Source organism: Thermobia domestica, chromosome 1 (genome assembly GCF_964235325.1).
Source record: "Thermobia domestica chromosome 1, izTheDome1.hap1.1, whole genome shotgun sequence".
NCBI lineage: Eukaryota > Metazoa > Arthropoda > Insecta > Zygentoma > Lepismatidae > Thermobia > Thermobia domestica.
In genome coordinates this window covers 78,414,778-78,435,077 of record NC_137454.1, presented here as the reverse complement: position 1 = coordinate 78,435,077, position 20,300 = coordinate 78,414,778, and the positions used below count along the sequence as shown (strand labels likewise).

The 20,300-nt window shown below is 36.5% G+C and overlaps 1 protein-coding gene across 1 annotated transcript in view; it reads left to right on the top strand.

The window, feature by feature from the left end:
- Positions 1–20,300, top strand: part of LOC145686462 (uncharacterized) — a 91,385-nt gene that overhangs the window by 31,727 nt on the left and 39,358 nt on the right. The window lies entirely within an intron of this gene.

Sequence of the window (20,300 nt, the reverse complement as noted above, 5' to 3'; positions counted from 1 at the left end):
TGAAGTGGATTATTTGAAAACCGAAAATGCTGAACTACGATTTAATGTAAAACAAGTAAGTGAACAGGTTAAGTTTGCAGTGCAAGGTGTTACTCAAGAAGTGAAGTCGCAGGCAGCATGTAGTAGCAGTAATGTAAATAAAACTAAAAGATTGAAAAATAGTGAGGCCAAAACAAAGGATGTGTTGAAAACCAAATACTCAATTCCAGTGAAAAACCGGTATGAGCTACTGGACATCGAAGTGACAACAAATCAAAATCGAAAAGTAAAAAGTGTGCAAGGCAAACAAGAAACGGTACACATACCTATGAAAACAATGCATGAGGAAAAACGTCACCCTAGACAGAAGAATAGCAAACAAAGTGGAAATAAGAAAATATTAATTCTAGGGGACAGTCATGCCAAAAACACAGCGGTTCTGTTAAAAGACGTATTAAGCAACAGTTATGAAGTGTCATGTATCACGAAGCCGGGTGCCACCATGAGTGAAACAATGAGAGACTGTGGTTCACTATGCAAGGATATGAGTATGAAAGACACACTAATAATCATTGGCGGGGGGAACGATGTTGCACGTGGTGAGGGTAACAAAGCTGTGGTAAATCTGTACAAGTGTCTAAATATGTTAAATAACACTAACGTAATTGTAGCAGGTATTCCACATAGACATGACTTAGACGGTAACTCCTGTGTTAATGTACATTTAAAACAAACAAACAGCAAAATTTCCAAAATATGCAAAGGTTATTGTAATGTAAGGTACGTTGATTTGGGCTCTATGGAAAGGGATAATTTTACTACGCACGGACTACATTTGAACAACACTGGAAAACGTTCAATGTGTAATAAATTTGCTGAACTTGTAGAATCATCATCTGTAGTCTCGACAAGCGTCATCCCTTTACCATGGCAAGCATCGTTAGACAATAATGAAAGTCTAGCACCTGTAGTAAGAGACGGTAGCAATAACGTATGCAAGACACTTGATACATACTCCAATATTAACGTAGAGTGTGGTAGTGTAGGAGTAGATCATATTGATAGGATTAGCTTAATACAAAGGGCAAGTAGTTCAATCTATAAAGCAGAAGATTGTAATAACATAACTGAAAATGCTCAAAAGATAGAACGACGGAAGAGAATGCGTAAGATGTTATCCGATGATTTTTTATGGTAGGAAATACTGACTTTTTACACCTTCTTTTTCATAATGTGCAAGGTTTAGGGAACAAAATTGATCTTCTGGAGGTATTGTTGGAAAGCGACTTCTCAAATGTACAGCTTCTTTGTATATGTGAGCACTGGTTAGATGCAAATATCGTTAATATGGTTAGTTTAAACGGTTTTAATATTATTACTCACTACTGTAACAAAAATTAATTTTGTGGGGGTACACCCCAATCATTTATTTTTACTTCCTCGTGAGGCCTCAAAGAGACTAGAGGAAATCCCAATAGGTTCAAAATGGTTATTCAGCTGCAATATGTGTTGGATATAGGTTAGATTAAGTTTCAATATCAAAAAGGACGTTTCTGCTATAACATTTATTTTAACAAAAACTATATATGAATTCAACAACAACAGAATTATTAAACGTAGAGAACAATAACCATGAAAAATTCTCATAACAAATTCGTCGTCAGAAACGTCGATCTTTCGATGCAGAATTATCATTACATTTTAATGAACATCGGAGTTGGACAGTTATGTTTCAATTTTAATTTTATAAGAATTAAATGTCCAAAAGAAGTATTTAATATCACTATCCCAGTTTCACTTAATACGCAATACATTAGCCCATATTGCCATAAATAATAAGGCATCCCCAATCAAACCAAGCAGTCAAGTTAACTCTGTGAAAAAGAAAGAAAAAAAATGAAAAAAAAATACAAGAAAAATAACACAAGAAGAATGATTAAAGATTACTCATTATCCTATGCTAATATGGACTATAACAATAATAACTTACGATACCACGAACTCCTGTTCTAGAAATCCACACCGAAAGATATGTAATGGAACGCCATTCAATAACATTTTATAAGTTCAATATTACTGTTCCATTCTCTCCGTCTTCCTATCTGCGAATGCACCTGACACAAGGTTGAGTATTCTTACATCAGTTCAACTAGTTCCAACTTTTGCCACTAGATGTCACTATGTCTTTGATACGTATAGAAATCATCTATCACTGCCTACCTCTAGCGACTAAACTGGTAACTACTTAATCCACTTTCTCATATCAATCTAAATGCTCACAATCTTAAAGTCTTTTTTTTTTCAATTCCGTTACAAAATTCCCCCACAAGGGTGTATAAATAATTTAACAGACAATAAGGAAATTGAGAAAAAAAATGATCTGTCTCTGTTGAAATCAGGCATGCCAAAATCGGAAGGATCAACTCACCATGTCCACTCACTTTCCAAACAAAGATCTTACTTGAATATGGGCCCACTTAATTCCGGAATATTCAGAGTTCCATGGAGTTCTAATCCTTTTCATAATGAGGATGAAAATGTGACAGCCATCTCGAGGATCCAGAGTATTTACCAAATGCAACTGATGACGAAGAAAAAGTCTCTACCATTTCTGACGATGTATTCCCAGAGACATGAACAGGCATGGACAAGTACACACATCCTGCAGGATTGAACAAAACAAACACAGTATACAAACATAATAAAAATGTCTAACATTTAACATGTCTATCTACATATTTACAATATTTAAGGTTATCACATGTGTTTTCAACAAGATTTACTTTTATGAATATGATTCAATTACTTATGAATAGAAATTTCAAATGCAATTTTACAATTTACATTTAAATTCTTTCAATTTTACAAATTATGAAGCTCTAGGAGGATAGTACTTTTTTATATGCATTACATTCCTTTTAATGACAATGCCAGGATTCTCTATTGACTTTAACAAAACAGTATTTTTGGTCGGATAGCAAAGTATCTGGAATGGGCCATCATAATTCTGACTTAGTTTCGGCATAATTTTCTGCTCGATCGAAGCCTTTAACATACGCTTCACTAAGACAGAATCACCCACAGCGAATGTCACCGGAACATGGCGTTTCTTATAAGCGGATTCTTTCCGACGCCAAGCCTTTTCTATATTTTGAGCTATCCTCTGACTCATCTCTTCCTTATCTTGTGTATTATCCAATACACCAAGATCTATGATCCATCTAACATCAAGAGGATTCCACATTATTCTCCCAAGATATAATTCGCCAGGAGTTTTACGAGTTTCTGAATTCTCTGACGAGTTCAAAGTATATTGCACCTTGTAAATGTGATCAGCCCATTTAGTTTGGTTTTGATTTATGTACGCCTTCAATATCAACTTTATATTTTTATTTTGTCTTTCCGTGAAATTACAAGAAGGCGAATAGGGAGCTGTACAAATATCTTGTATACCCAAACTAAACAAATATTGGCGGAACTGATCAGATCTAAAGTAGCTCGCATTATCGTGCAATAATCGAGCTGGATATCCGTACATATAAAATATCTTATCCAACTTGACACATATAATCTTAGAAGTAATCTTTCTAAGTGGTTCAATAATAACGAACCTCGAAAAGGCATCCGTGACAACTAACAGATATTTATATCCATGACTAGGTAACCAAGGACCCATTACGTCAATATGTAAGCAAGCATTGGGTTTAGTTTCCTTTTTCGAAAAATACGTACCATAAAGAGGAATATTTCGATCTTTTATCCGCTGGCAGATATCACAGCGTTGAATAAATTGAGCAATATCTTGATATAAATTGTCCCAAGTAAAGCGGCTTGCAATTTTAGCGATGGTCTTGGCCCGACCACCATGACCACCCCCGACGATTTGTTCGTGGAAGAATTTAATGATACTCTCTTTCATACTGTCAGGAATTACAGCCCGAAGTCCCCCATATACCTTGCCATTCGTCCTTTTTAACAAAATATTATTTTGGATAAGATATGGTTCTACTGTATGTTTATATTCTATAGATTGGATTATACCTTTCAGCTTTGGATCCATCCTTTGCAGTTCTCCTAAAGGCTTATTAAAAAGAGGTAATTTCCAAAAGTTTATAAAAGATAAATGAACATTTTGATCGTTAACAGTATTAATCTCAACAATCTCATCGCCCGGAGGCTCGAAATCAACAAAACTATACATACGACTGATATAATCAGCCAAAAAGTTCTTTTTACTCCTAAGATGTATTATATTGAAATTATATTTACTTATCTTTTCTATCATAGAGCCGTATTTTCTTTGTCTTTTATGATTTTTCAAAATCCATGTTAAGCTGGCATTATCACAAAATACTGTAAATTTATTATGATGCAAATACATATCAAACTTATCTAAACAGTAAATTAAAGATTTCATCTCAAGTTCAAAAATATTCTTCGACCAATCAGTTGTTGGAATTAACTTACTAGCAAACATCACTGGTCTTAATAACCCTTGATCATCATACTGACTAAGGATTCCGCTATAACATCGGCAAGATGAATCGACATGTACTACAAATGGACTTGAAAAATCCGGGACTTTCAAAATGACATGATTTATTATGGCTTCCTTAATTTGATCTAAGATTTCATCTTCCTCTTTACCCCACTTAAACGGATTTTTGGGACTCTTAAGTTCGTATAAAGGCCCTAACAATTCTCCATAATCTTTCAAGAATCTCAAATAATATGAAAGAAAACCCAACAGTTTCGCTAATGCTCTACGATTTTTAGGCCTAGGAAGTTGTTTAATCACCTTCACTCTTTCTTGATCGATATACATATTTCCTTCAGAAAATTCATAACCAAGAAATTTTATTTTACGTTTACACAAACGAGTTTTATGAGGGGAAATGGTTACACCATTCTCTCGAAGTCTTTGCAAAACTTTTTCCAGAATCTCGTTATGTTTTTCAATACTATCAGCATGAACTATTATGTCATCGACAAATATGTCTAAATATTCACCTTCCAGGTCCCTAAACATTCTATGCATTAAGCTAGACAATACAAAGCCTGATGTAACAAGACCCATTGGTACCTTGCGAAACTGAAGTAATCTAGTTGGGGTAGCAAAGGCTGTTATTGCTCGAGAGCTAGGATGAAGTTCAATTTGATAATAGCTAAACTTTACGTCAAAACAGCTAAAATAACGATGTCTCCCAATGTTAGCTATAATAGATTCTGCGTGGGGACTCGGAAATCCTGTCATTAACACACGCTTGTTGATTTCTGAGAAGTTGACTACTAATCTCGGCGATTTATCCTTATTTGAAATCATGAAGCAGGGAGAAATAAATGGCGAACTTTTAATCTCTTCAACAACCCCTTTTTCTATTAAAGAATCGATAAATTTATCCATATCTTTCAATTTATGTTTGGGAACAGGATAAGGCTGTGTAATACACGGTGTATTATCAGTTAATATTATCTCATGTTGATAATCCTTTATCATACCTAAATCATCAGTTATGACGTCTTTAAATTCATTAAACAATTTTTCAACATAAGGTATTAAATTTGGAGAAATAATATCAACAGAGAAATCAACATTACCTTTTCCATTTTCTTCCAACTCATTGGGAGAATTCTGGAATTCTGATCTGGTGGGATTGTCAACACTGACCCCAGCTGGAACTTCTTCCACAAACTGGACCTCTCTGGAAAAATCTCTCGAATCCATCTGCCTAGATGAAGAATGTCGTGGTATATGAACGTTTGTCTCAACATTGGTTCGGTTGGAACTTCCCCTTCTCCACCTAGATCTGGCCCGCTGACGCTGACCGGAAATCATCTCTCTGCTCACACCCGATACTGTTTGGCCTAGGGAAGATCGATTAGGACCACCACCATTGCTCTCCACACCTGAAGTTGAACGATCTATCTGCAAAATTGACTGTGAATAGTTACTAGTTAATGGGGGTTTTAATGATTGATCAGGTAAATCAATGTCACTACGCATCACTGAAAATCGACGATCAGTCATTGGAACTGATTCCTCAGGATGTTCTGACCTCTGAGTGATAGGCGACTGAGTATGAACACCACCACTGAACTCCGCCACTGCTGAATGATAACCATCATGTAACGCTAATCGTTCATCCGAAGTCGTTGACGGTTGACACCTCAAACCATGACTGCTCACCTCCACTGAAGACTTATCACCACTGCGCACCGTTGACGGACGCTGACCTCGACGAATAGTTGACTGTCGTCTGAAATTCCTGGATGGTACTACATTTGTCTGGTGAGAGACATCTAGATCACGCTCCGCCTCTGAAACTCCAAGGTCTCTCGACATCATGGATTGATGGTGACTACTCTGATGAACAGACGGGCATCTATTTCCCACATCACACGATGTTGTTGATGGACGGGATAAATTGATAGCAAAAGTCCCTTGACGAAAACGCCCCGCTGATTCACGACGATTACCAATATTTCCAGCTGACCTCTGAAAACCTCTTCCTCTACACGCTGCCGCTGAGGAATTACGCTGCATAGATATAGAACGCGATCCAGGTCTAATACCATTACTCTCATCTCCACTATACTCCAATCGTCGATCGTTTTCAACTTGACAACCTTGTCCAGTAGAAGATGAACAACCTACCTGGTCCGTGTATTGCATATCTGCACCAGGAAAGCGATATATAGAGTTCTGAAGTGAAGCGGTCGTATTACATACTCTAGGACGACATCCGGTATTACTATTCTGTCTATTAACCCCACTATTACTTACACTAGAATGTTTTAATTGCGTAGGATAATCAACAAATATATCCGAATGATGAGAATCATGTTGATTAAATTCAGTCAATTTAACTTCTTTGTTGAGTTTCTCAAAAAATAAAGTTTTATTTCGAATGTCAATATGAGCAAAATTTTCGTTTAAAAACGAAATTCCCAATAATAATTTCAAACTAGGGTGATCAATAATTCCAAACCAAGCACTAAAACAAAAATTGTTCACGAAAAATCTTAATTCAACCATTTCTTCGATATTTACAGACTCATTGTCCAAAACAGTTACTAAATACTTTACAGGTTTAACTTTAGGTCGACATTTTCTACATATTTCCTCAAAAACTGTTCGTTCACATAAATTCAGAGTTGAGCCTGTATCAATGACGGCCGAATAAGGCGTTCGACAGACGGAAACCATCATTTGTAAAAGATGATATTGTTTCTCCATTTCATTGTTTACATACATAGAGTCTCCCCTAATATTGCTACCTTTATACGGACATCGATTCCAAGCATGATTACTACTACCACATACATTGCAAACCAATCCTGACCCAAAATTCCTAACGCGATTTTGTTTCGTAAGGTTACGTACAACTGTATTCGAAATATATTGATTTTTTACTGTTTTCTGATAATCCAAGGCATATCGCCTATTCATCTCATAACTTTCGGCAAATTCTAAGAATTCATGAACAGTATTAGGCAAACTAGTTAACAATAATAAATCCCGAATCTCAGGTTTGATTAAGTTTGAGACCGTGTGACAAAATTCTACATCTGACATTTCCATATTCAATAGTTGCAACACTGATATTTTTTCACGAAGAAAATTTAAAAGGGATTCATGCTCTTTCATAACTCTAAACATCTTACTATTGTAAAATTCCGTACGAACTAAAGGTGAGATAAATTTTTCCAAAATACATTCAGAAATATACTTCCAATCAGTCGTTATATTAAGTAAACGCTGCATCTCTTCAAACATTTGATTCTTACATTTACTTAAACTAGCAACTAAAACTGCTTCAGATGGTGCAACCTTCATTTCGATCATTTCGTTTACCTTCAGCAAGAACTGACATAAAAGAATACCACTATTTTCATTCACAAGAGGTAGTTCGCTAATTTGCATCTCAATAGATTTATAAATGCTTTCTGAGAATATTTTTGTGAAATTACATGTGATAGGTGGTTTATTCAACCCACGATGAGGACGAACTTGTGGCACCGCACAGCCAGCGAAGTCCAACAAATCAGAAACATCCCGATTCTGGGGGGCCCCCCTGGCTCCTGCGGTGGGCACATCGTCAATTTGCACCAGAGAACCAACGGGAACCTCGTTACCCCCTGGTGGATTACACACAGGGGACCAACCTGTGAACTCTCTTCCATAACGAGCAGCAAAATTCATGATTCTGATTTTTGAAAAATATAATTTCTAATTGACTGGCCGAAAATGGTCATAAGCTACCCTGTACAACACACTAAATTTATTATTTCTATAACACAGTAGAACCATTTACATATACTACGTATATCGGAACAAATATTCCTTACAACAGATTTTCTCAAAGCCAAATATTCGTATTTCCTATACTGAAACGATTTTTTTTTTTCTTCAACAAGTAGGGGAATGAAACGCACACGTACTCTTTACATTCAACCGACCACATACAAATAAATATAATGGGACATCGAACCAAGTACCACAAATCAGGACTCGAACCGTGATGCACTAACCACTCCTACCTTCCGGGATCGAACCTGCGCTATCTTGATCCGAACCAATATTCAAATATTACACCGGAAAACAAACCAACACATGTAATAATACCGAGATACGATCCAACACAGCAATAACCGGCATTCGCAGATAGGAAGCTTGTAACAAAAATTAATTTTGTGGGGGTACACCCCAATCATTTATTTTTACTTCCTCGTGAGGCCTCAAAGAGACTAGAGGAAATCCCAATAGGTTCAAAATGGTTATTCAGCTGCAATATGTGTTGGATATAGGTTAGATTAAGTTTCAATATCAAAAAGGACGTTTCTGCTATAACATTTATTTTAACAAAAACTATATATGAATTCAACAACAACAGAATTATTAAACGTAGAGAACAATAACCATGAAAAATTCTCATAACAAATTCGTCGTCAGAAACGTCGATCTTTCGATGCAGAATTATCATTACATTTTAATGAACATCGGAGTTGGACAGTTATGTTTCAATTTTAATTTTATAAGAATTAAATGTCCAAAAGAAGTATTTAATATCACTATCCCAGTTTCACTTAATACGCAATACATTAGCCCATATTGCCATAAATAATAAGGCATCCCCAATCAAACCAAGCAGTCAAGTTAACTCTGTGAAAAAGAAAGAAAAAAAATGAAAAAAAAATACAAGAAAAATAACACAAGAAGAATGATTAAAGATTACTCATTATCCTATGCTAATATGGACTATAACAATAATAACTTACGATACCACGAACTCCTGTTCTAGAAATCCACACCGAAAGATATGTAATGGAACGCCATTCAATAACATTTTATAAGTTCAATATTACTGTTCCATTCTCTCCGTCTTCCTATCTGCGAATGCACCTGACACAAGGTTGAGTATTCTTACATCAGTTCAACTAGTTCCAACTTTTGCCACTAGATGTCACTATGTCTTTGATACGTATAGAAATCATCTATCACTGCCTACCTCTAGCGACTAAACTGGTAACTACTTAATCCACTTTCTCATATCAATCTAAATGCTCACAATCTTAAAGTCTTTTTTTTTTTCAATTCCGTTACACTACTCTCGTACAATAAAAAGTCGAGGTGGTGTCGCAATTTTTGCTCGCTCTTATATACATGCAACTGAGATTGACGTTCGGAATTTTTGCGTCGAAATGCATTGTGAGGTAGTCGCATCAAAACTTCAAGAGTTAAATATTTGTATTGTGTGTATCTATAGGACCCCTTCTGGTGATTTAGGAATTTTCTTTAAAAATTTTGAGAAACTTCTACCGAACTTACGTAGAAAATTTAGTAGTGTAGTTATCTGTGGGGATATAAACATAGATTGGTTAAAGAATTCAACTGATAAATCTAAGTTTCAAGATATGTTAAATTTATATGAACTACAAACTATTATTAACGTACCTACTCGTCAAGGAAAGACAGCTATCGACCAAATTATTATTCCAAAAAATATTCTTAAATGTTTGTTTGAAGTTACTGAACTTGGATTTTCTGATCATGAAGCCATTTATTGTAGAATACCTACCGAGAGAATAGTGAAAGGAAGTCCGAAACCGATAACGAGAACAACCAGATCATTTTCAACGGAAAATATAAATTATTTTTGTTTTCTATTATCTCGTGAATCTTGGAATCCCTTGTACGACTTACCTAGTGCTAATGACAAATTCAGTTATTTTGTTGATGTTTTCTTACATAATTTTAACATAGCATTTCCATTACAGTTACGGAAAGATTTTAATAACATGAAAAAGTGGGTCACGCAAGGAATAAAAGTTTCAAAGCAAAAGCTTATATATTATCATAAACTTAAGAAAACCTGTGTTAATTTACCAGCTAAAGTTATTTCCCATATAAAAACATACAAAAGAATATATCAAAATGTTATTCGAACAGCCAAAAGAATCCACAATGACACTATAATACACGGATATAAAAACAAAATGAAAGGTGCGTGGAACGTAATAAACAATTCATCAAAGACTGTTCCAATGCGCGAAATATCACAAGTTAATTATAGAAATAATTCTTTTGCTGATCCTGCTGCCATTACTGAAGTCTTTAATCAGTATTTTCTTAATACGAATTTACCACCTGGAAAGTTGGATCTCGCTGTAGAGTCAAATATTCCATGCAACAAACATAGTATGTATGTAACTCCGGTAACTGAAGAAGAATTGTTGGACTGTATCAAAAGGCTTTCTAGTACCCGTTCTGCAGGTATAGATGAAGTCCCATCCCTAATTATAAAAAAGAGTGCGCATTTAATAGTGAAACAACTATGCTTTCTTGTAAATGTATCATTTGAATCAGGCGTCTTCCCCGACAGATTGAAGACTGCAAAAGTTATACCTTTGCACAAAAAAGGAAATACTTATGATGTTCAAAACTATAGGCCTGTTTCTATTTTGTCTGTTTTCTCGAAGATTTTTGAATCACTAATGTTATCGCGCTTGAGAAATTTTATATCCTGCCATAACCTAATCTCGTCTTCTCAACATGGTTTCCAAAAAAAACAAATCAATTGATACAGCGTTGTTTAACTTTATTAAAGAGGTTTCTACAGTACTTCATAAGGGAAAATATGCAGTAGGTTTATTTGTTGATTTCTCCAAGGCATTCGACAGTGTTCAACATTCTCTTCTACTGGCAAAACTCCAGAAATATGGTATTAGGGGTGTAGTACATGAATGGTTTCGCTCGTACCTGACAAACAGAAAACAAGTAGTAAAAATACAAAAAATAATTAACAATAAACAAGTCACATTTTCATCCACAACTGCTACTATCTCTGCTGGTGTTCCTCAAGGCTCAATTCTTGGGCCAATTCTTTTTTTATTTTACATAAATGATCTTGTTCAATATATGTATCCCCAACATATTGTACTATATGCTGACGATGTAAATGTCATAGTAACAGCGGACAATACACTTGAACTAGAAAGTAAATTAAAACAAACTGTGGAGCGTTTGATAAAATGGACATCTCAGAATCAACTGCTGATAAATGCAAAGAAAACAAAAGCACTAAATTTTCATTACTCATGTACACCTCGAACAGTACCACCCATTGTGATAAATTCAACTGATGTAGACTATTCAAAATCCACTAAATTTTTAGGTGTAACAATAAGCAATAGGCTTACATGGGATGCACATATTACTGAGCTAAACAGCAAATTAAGTCGTATCTGTTTTGTCATTTATAGACTACGTGGTTCAGTGTCAAAAGAAACTTTGCTGTTATTGTACTATGGTAAGTTTCAATCATTGTTAAATTACGGAATAATTTTCTGGGGAGCCTCCTATTCCAGTGTTACTACTTTTCGTCTACAGAAAAAGGCAATAAGATCTATTTTTAATCTATCACCAAGGTCCTCATGCAAAAGGGTCTTTCAGTCAAATAAAATTTTAACTGTGCCTTGTCTGTACATATACAAAAGTATCATATATGTAAAGAGAAATGAAAGTAGTTTTCTTCATGTTGACGATGTACATTCATACAACACACGACAAAAGAATAACATATTCACAGCATACCAAAACTATGCGTGCACCAAAAGAAGTGTTCTTCCTATGTCCGCTAAGTTGTTTAATAAGCTCCCAAGTTATTTGAAGAATATCAAAAACATACGAAATTTCAAAAATGAACTATTTAATTTTTTGTGTAACAAAATGTATTATCATATTAATGAATACTTGGGTGATAGTTTGTAAAATAATGTAAATCAATTATATTGAAATGTCTTATTATTATTTGACAAGTCCTATGTACTGGTCTCTGACCAATAATGTACGACATGGATGAATAAACAATGAATGAATGAATGAATATTACCTTTATGAGACACATTATCATTGTTAGATGGGGCATGGGTAATGGTCAGTGGTAGAGCGCTTACCATTGGTGCGTGAGGTCCCTAGTTCGATCCTCAGACAAGTACGTTTGTGATGGACAACATTGTGTCCGTGGGTTTTCTTGGGGTACTCCCGTTTCCTCCCACTTTCTCATTCCACCAATTCTTCCATCATCATTCACTAGCCTTGCATAATCGTGAGATGTTAAACTGAAAAATTTCATTTCATTTTCCTTGTTAGAGGTTTGCATGAATACCGAATGTAGCATCTGTACCGTATTCGTAGATAATGTGTTGAGAGATTTATAGAACTTATTAAGAGTCTTCATCCCGGCGAAATTAAAATACCGCTAATTTTACAGTAATTATGTGATATCTTCAAATAGATAAAAGATAATCGAAATGTGGAACAAGAGCGCCCTAGACAATATTATTTTACATGAGAAACCGTTATCACGACTCACTTATCTGTTTTCGATTTCGAGCCATTTTGAAAATCGGCATTTATTTTCGCGTTTCTAAACAGCTAAAAACGGAAAGCCACTAGGTGACTTGTGATAACGGTATCTCACGCAAAATAATATTGTCTAGGGCGTTCTTGTTTCATATTTCAATTATCTTTTATCTATTTGAAGATATCACATAATTACTGTAAAATTAGCGGTATTTTAATTTCGCCGGGATGAAGACTCTTAATTCTGCGAACTAGAAATCTGACTTCAGTTCACAGTGCAGTCTTTTTTTTTTTTTTTTTTTTTTTTTTAACCCTTTGTGTATCATTGAATTCACATCTAAAGAGGCATTGGTGTGATATAAAATCTGTCCTTCCTTCAATTATCACGTATAATATATGCGAATATATAGCCTCTCGTGCTCAAATACCAACTTCACCTGCACGCTGGTATATTCTGCTACTACCAATGAGGACTAACTGACAACGAAACGACTCCTTGGATAAGGAGTCATATCTCTACAAAGTGCCAACGGCCTTCTTGAGGGTGGAGAAACGGGTAAAGGGACAAGGACATTATCTTGTCCTTGGGGTAAGAAATCATCCCAAAAGACGGATGAACTACTTTCACGATCAACGGCGTAGGATGTGAAAGGTAAGGGGGGAAACTACCACATTCAAGATGATCTGGATATCCCTAGAATCAACAGCTAAATGAAATGAGAAATGCCACAATTGGATAAAATAATAGTACAATTGGTTCTCTGGGTCGGGACTGCAGGAGATGCCATTGTACAAAAGAATAGTTTCAATGATAAAAGCAAAACCATAGGAAGAAGAATAAGAACAAGGAATGTCAACACCTATAGGGCGGAAAATTAGAAAACCTTAAACTGGAGATGAAAAGAATTGATGTAGATCTTCTGGGAGTGAGTGAAATGAGATGGTCAGAAAATGGAGACTTCTGGAATGGCGACTACATAGTAATTCAAACAGGCACCATTGAAGGATGACCAGGAACAGGAGGAGTGGGAGTGGTTCTAAGTAAGGAGGTAGGGCAGAGAGTCGAAGAATAGTACTAGTGAAGTTTGATACCAAACAGTGATAATTCAAGTATTATATACCGACGATCTCCTATTATGACCTATGATGATGGAAGAGGTTGAAAAAACCTATGACGAAATAAACGAAATCTTAAGAGGAAATTAAAGGCAAAGACAACCTGATCATCATGGGGGACTAAATGCTGTGATAGAAGAAGGAAGGATGGAAATGTTGTGGGCTCGCACGGATTGAGAGACAGGAATGACACAGACTAATAGTGTGCAACACATGATCCCAACACCATCCATATACTAAGTACACTTGGAGATCCCCAGGCGATAACAGATGATACCAAATCGATTATATTCTAGTCAAAGGTAGATATAGAAGACAGATCAAGAATTGCAGAAAGTACGCAGGCCAGACATAGACAGTGACCACCACAACATGGTGCTAAGTGAATGTGAGTTTAAATTCAAAATGTTAAAGAAACGATCCAAATAATGATGCAATAAGGTGGACGTATGCAGAGAAAATAAAACACAGTTGTGACAAAAAAAAAAAAAAAAAAAAAAAAACTATTCTGAAGACATTGAAGAGCATTGGAATAAGCAGAAAAGTAAGTCAGTAGGGGAGGTAATTGGAAGACAAAAAGAAGGAATGGATAACTGATAGCATTGTAAGGAAGATTGAGGAAAGACGTTTGCTTAAACAAGACCATAAGTCAATTAACGCTAAGGAACAGTATATGAAAGATAGATGTAGAGAAGGGGACAAGTTGACCAGAGAAGGTAAACCGGAAATAGCATATAATCTATAAAAAGGTTTAATTTTATTTTATTGTCTTATGAAAAGGGTAAAGAGCGACGGAATACGAAAAGAAGATAGAGCATCAGTGGATGAGCATAAGGACGGTGTAGAAAGGTTGAGACAGTACCTCGAAAAACTATATGGTGCAGAACAGAATACCGAAGTGTTTCTTGAAGAAGATGAAGTTGACCCGGGGGAAGAAGTTATAATGTTACAAGACACGAATTTGACTTAAGCTTGACAGAACTTCAAGGCAAATAAACTCCAGGAATCGATGATTTGCCGGCTGAATTAATAAAAGCTCTAGGTACGAAAGTACACGATGAATTATTCCACCTTGTATGTAAGATCTATGATATTGAGCAGCTTTCTTCAGATTAAATATATATATTCCTTTCTCAAAGAAAGCACCAAAAGTGAACGGCACAGAACCCTGGGTAGTCCACACATCAAAAATTATAATACCATTATACTGCGGAGGGTCGAGAGGAGAATAGACCCAATACTTTCGGAGGATGAATTTGGGCTCAAGAAAGGCACGGACACAGCAATATTAGGGTTGACATGTATCCTCGAAGAACAACTAAAGAAAGGACAGGATACATTAATTTCCTTCGTTGAACTCGAAAAGGCTTTTGACCGAGTCAGTTGGAACACCCGTTTTCAAGTGCTGAAGGTGACACGAGTAAAATAGGACAGGAGAATAAAGAAGAGGTGACAGTTGTAAGGTGTGGAGACTATGAAGGGGAGGCAGACTATCAGACAAGGAGTGAGACAAGGCTCTGTTCTCTCTCTCGTGAACTTTTCAACGGCTACATACAAAGGCCGCTGGACGAGATGAGAGAAACTTGGAGCAATGGGTGAAGTGAAGGTACATGGACGGTGGATAGACATGCTTCGTTTTGCTGTCGATATAGTTGGCAGAGAAAAGGGACCACCGTGAAATGGAGGGTATTATCAGCCCTGATTATAACATGAACCTGAATAGAGTGAAAGTAACGATATTGACGGTGAGCAGACGTGATACAATGACCAGATGGAGGTTGGGGGAGGATTGACTTGAGATTGTGATTTTTATATATATATATATATATATATTTTGGAAGAAAAATAACTCAGATGGGATACCCAAAGCGGAAATTGTAAGCCATGTACTCCAGGCAAAGACTCCCTTTAACAAGAAACGCGCCATATTCACGTCCAATAACATTGACATGTGCCACAAGAAGAATCTTATTAAGACTTTTGCCTGAAGTGTATTAATGTATGGGAGTGAAACAGACATTCAGGAAAAGAAGAGAAGAAAAAGATAGTGACATTCGAGAGGAAAAGCCGTATTTGTGGGAAATACGAAGGAAATAAGAACCATTTGGATAGGTCACCTTCTGATAGACTTCTTAAGGCCATCGTCGGATCCAGTCGAGGGTAGGAATGCCAAGGGCCGACCACGGCTAGAAGTAATGGAGGACACCGGCTACCCCTACTATTTGACCATGAAGAGGCTAGCAGAAGATCGTGATGGATGGAGAGCTGCTGCAAAACAATCTTTGAAAACTTAAGAAGAAAAAAAAGAATATGTAATTCCACCGTCAGGATGTTTCATAATGTAGACACTGGGATATTCAAATGTTTGCATGGGGCCTGACTGGCTGAGCACTGACCTCAAGAATGATAAAATGTAGAGTTCTTCCGGGAGCAGGTTGGGTAGCGCAGTAGTTAACGATCAGAACGGATGCTGGAGACTCGGGTTTGATTTCCTTTCCAGTGTACTTTTTTCACTGTTTGTGTACCTACTTTGTAGTTTTATGAATCGTATATATGATAAAATATGAATCGAATTCAGGCTGAAGATCAAATCGAATCCCCTCCGATTGTAAGTTGACTTCACTAAATAAAATCCAGTAAAATCTTTGCAAACTCAAACTTTGGAAATTGATGAAAAAGTTTGTACTTATTTAAGATTCTCTCAAATGCAGATTTCTAGCAAGTCGAAATATGTTAAGCAGTTAAAGCCACATCGCTATTTCTTTCCTTTTATGTCATTACCCATAAGATATGAGTATCTTCATTCCAACGCAAAGGTAAAATGGAGAAAGATTCTTGGGAACGAGAAAAAAGTAGCTTCAAACGAACTCTCATTAAAACACATTTGCACTTTATATTTTTTGTAGGAATTTTTTTTTAAAGAAATGAAAATTAGAAGTAACACAGTTTAATATAAAGGTATCCAAGAAAGTCCTGTCGCTTTTTCACGAACCACCTTCGAACCACCTAAGACTTATCTGGAAGATCAAAAATAGTCTCCATCAGCATCGACGAGCTTCTGCCAACGTTCTGGAAGACCATGGATTCCATCGTGGTAGAACTTAGTGGGCCGTGAAGCGAAGAAGGTATCAAGTACATTTTGCACCTCTACTGGGGATTTGAACTGGCATCCTCTAAGGTGATTCTCCAAGGAATGGAACAGGAGATAATCGGACTGTGCAATGTCTGGGAAATATGGCAGATACAATAATGGTTTGGAATGTTGTCCCGGGTCATCCTAGCCACGTGGGGCTTAGCGTTGTCCTGTAACAGGAGGACTCCTTTATAATTCAGAAGCGCTGGCTCCAGAGTTTTGAGTTTTTGAGTTTTTCTTCAACACGGCTCAACTGCTGACAGTACACAGTTGCATTGATGATCTGACCAAGTGGTAGCAGTTCCCGATGCACGATGCCGTGAGCAGTCCACCAAACACACAGGAGGACCTTCTTCTGGTACAGTGCTGGTTTCGGCTATTTTGGAACCGTTTCATGGGATGCTAACCAATAATGACGGCGCCGTGGAGCTTCGTACGGGACCCACTTCTCATTACATGTCAACACTGTCCAGAAATTGCTCCTTCCTCAGACGAGACAGCAAAGAAACACGGGTGTTTGCTCGCGTTGCCTTCTGGCCCGGAGTTAAATCATGTGGGACCCATCGACCCAACTTGTAGTTCTTCCCAAGTTGATGAAGGTGCTGCTAAACGGTTTCTCCACTCACACTTAATTGTAGTCCCAGTCCCTCACATGTCTGACCACTGTTCGCCTCAATTGCTGCCTGAAGATCTTCATTTTGTACATACATTGGTCTTCCGTCACGTGGTGCGTCTTCGAGTGTTTCGTCACCGTCCATAAAGTTGTTAAACTACCACTGCATTGTCCGCGTAGTCATGACACCCTCACCAAAGGCTTGGCATATCTTCTGTCCCTACAGCGGCGTTTGACCTCGGTTTGAACTCGTACAGCATACACGCCCTTTGACGCTCTGTGGAGATCCCATGTCCACTCTTTCTTTACACAAGTTCATGGTGTAACTGAACTGCAAGAACTAGGTAGTATGTTGGATATACCCACACCAACAACTGACCTTCGCCTTATTTCCAATCGCATTTAACTCACGGTGTGAGAACCAATTGAACACAGACCTCCACAAAAAGGTATAGATATTTCTTGGTTAACTTTATAATTAATAGTTCTTCCAAGAATGATCACGAAAATTCTTTTTTCTTATTTACATCCACAGTTTTACTCGTCATCTGCAAATAAAAGAGAAATTTACCCGCAAAAAGCTGTATATTGATGCGGATAACGGCGGATAGATCAGCGGATATCCGCATCCGCATAGAATTCGAATCATTATCATTGCGTTCATTAGATATACAGTTAATACTTTCGTCCTATATTGTTTGTTCTCAATTATAGATAAATCCAAACCTAGTATTAGCAGTATAAACAAGATTTATCCGTAAAGTAATATGACTGGGTCCGGTAAAAATAATTTATTGATCCGATCGGTACATATTATTAAAATTCTTCAAAATAGTTTCCTTGGGCGTCGACACACTGCTACCAACGCGATTTCCACGCGGCAAAGGTTCCCTGGAAGTCAGCTGTCGTAACCTCTTTCAGACACTGTGATAGCTCGTTGAATGACGGGAACATCGTCGAAACGGTGACCTTTCGGGCTTCTCTTGAGCTTTGGTAACAGAAAAAAAGTCTAGTGGACTCAGATTGGGGCTGTACGGTGGCTGCTTCAAGGTTGCAGCGCCTATTCAGGCCAGGTAGGCGGACACAGCGAAGGCGGTATAGGCTGGAGCGCTCTCGTGGTGGAGCTTCCGTTTGACTGCTCTGTGTAGATCCATGTGACGCGACTGCAGCCCGATGCGTTACTTAGCTTAGACTCCCAACCACAAATCTCCCCCGTCGGGAATACGCTGCTGGCTACTGGAGCGCCGCTCGGCGGCCAGTTTCATTACTTTACGAACAAACTTTGTAAGTAATTATTTTGTCTTTTTTCCCCTTCCACTGAACTACTGGTGTCCATTTATTTCAAATATTTTTCTTTACGATTTTCAGATAGAATGTGTAATTGTTGTCGTATAAAATTACTAGAGACTGTTTTTCAATATGATAATATGCGGTCTTGTTTTAAAAATCTGGCCACCAAATCTCTTTGTCAAGCCATATATTCTTATCGATAGATGGAATTTCCTTAGGTCTGTCGAGGTCTTTCTTGTTAGCCATAGTATTAAAACTTCCTAAGTTCGGCTGCGAGAATATAGCCTTTTAAAAACATTTGGATCGCAAGGTTTTTTTTTTTTTTTAAACAAGTTTTTACTTAAATATTTAACATAAAAAAATATGTAAATGAATATTGAGTATTGCTGAAACATATCTAATGTTAGACTTTTTAATTTCAAGATATTTAGATTTATAGGCTTATTTCCGTTTTCAGTTTACCAAATAAAACGTGTATATTTCAAAAATAGAAAACAAGAGAACATATGAAGAATGAACACGAATAAAAGCGAAATATATAATATAAGTAATGTAGAAGATATATTCTTTGTTAAATTAGGAATGATAGAAAAATAACAATTTTCATAAAAAATACTTTAATCTAGTAAGATCCAACTTTTTTGAAGACAAAATCCAATTAATCTCTCTCTCTCTCTCTCTCTCTCGATATATATATATATATATATATATATATATATATATATATATATTAGGGTGGTCCTTATTTATATGGGGAAAAATATATTTAGAAATTTCCTTGGACTCACCTCCTAAAATAGTTCCATATTGGACCAAATTAAGCCAGGAGAAAAATTACAACCATTGAATAATTTTAAATGGTGCCCCAAACGACCTAAAGTTTTGAATGCGTTTACAATACATAGTATATGGGGAAAAGCTAGAATAAACTCTTGTAATTTAGAAACGGCTTAAGGGAATGGAAAGATATCTTGAATAATGGAACTAGAGGAAGAGATGAATCTAATCTTGTATAGCATTGTCATGGTGGCCATCTTGAAGTCCGCCTTCTTGAATTCAGGTCAAAATTTTTAAATAAGAAGAGGGTCATGTGCCATATCTTTTTGAAATAGCATTTCACCAGAAGCACAAATCTGGTATTATTTTCAAGTTACCTATATTCATGTAACAGTTATTACGTGTGAAAAACAAAATGCTTCGATGTAATGTTATTTTATTGTAGTTATGTAACACAGATTTTGTAAGAATTGTGGAAGTTTTTTATATAAACTGAAACGAACTACTTGTTTCGCTATGAACTACAA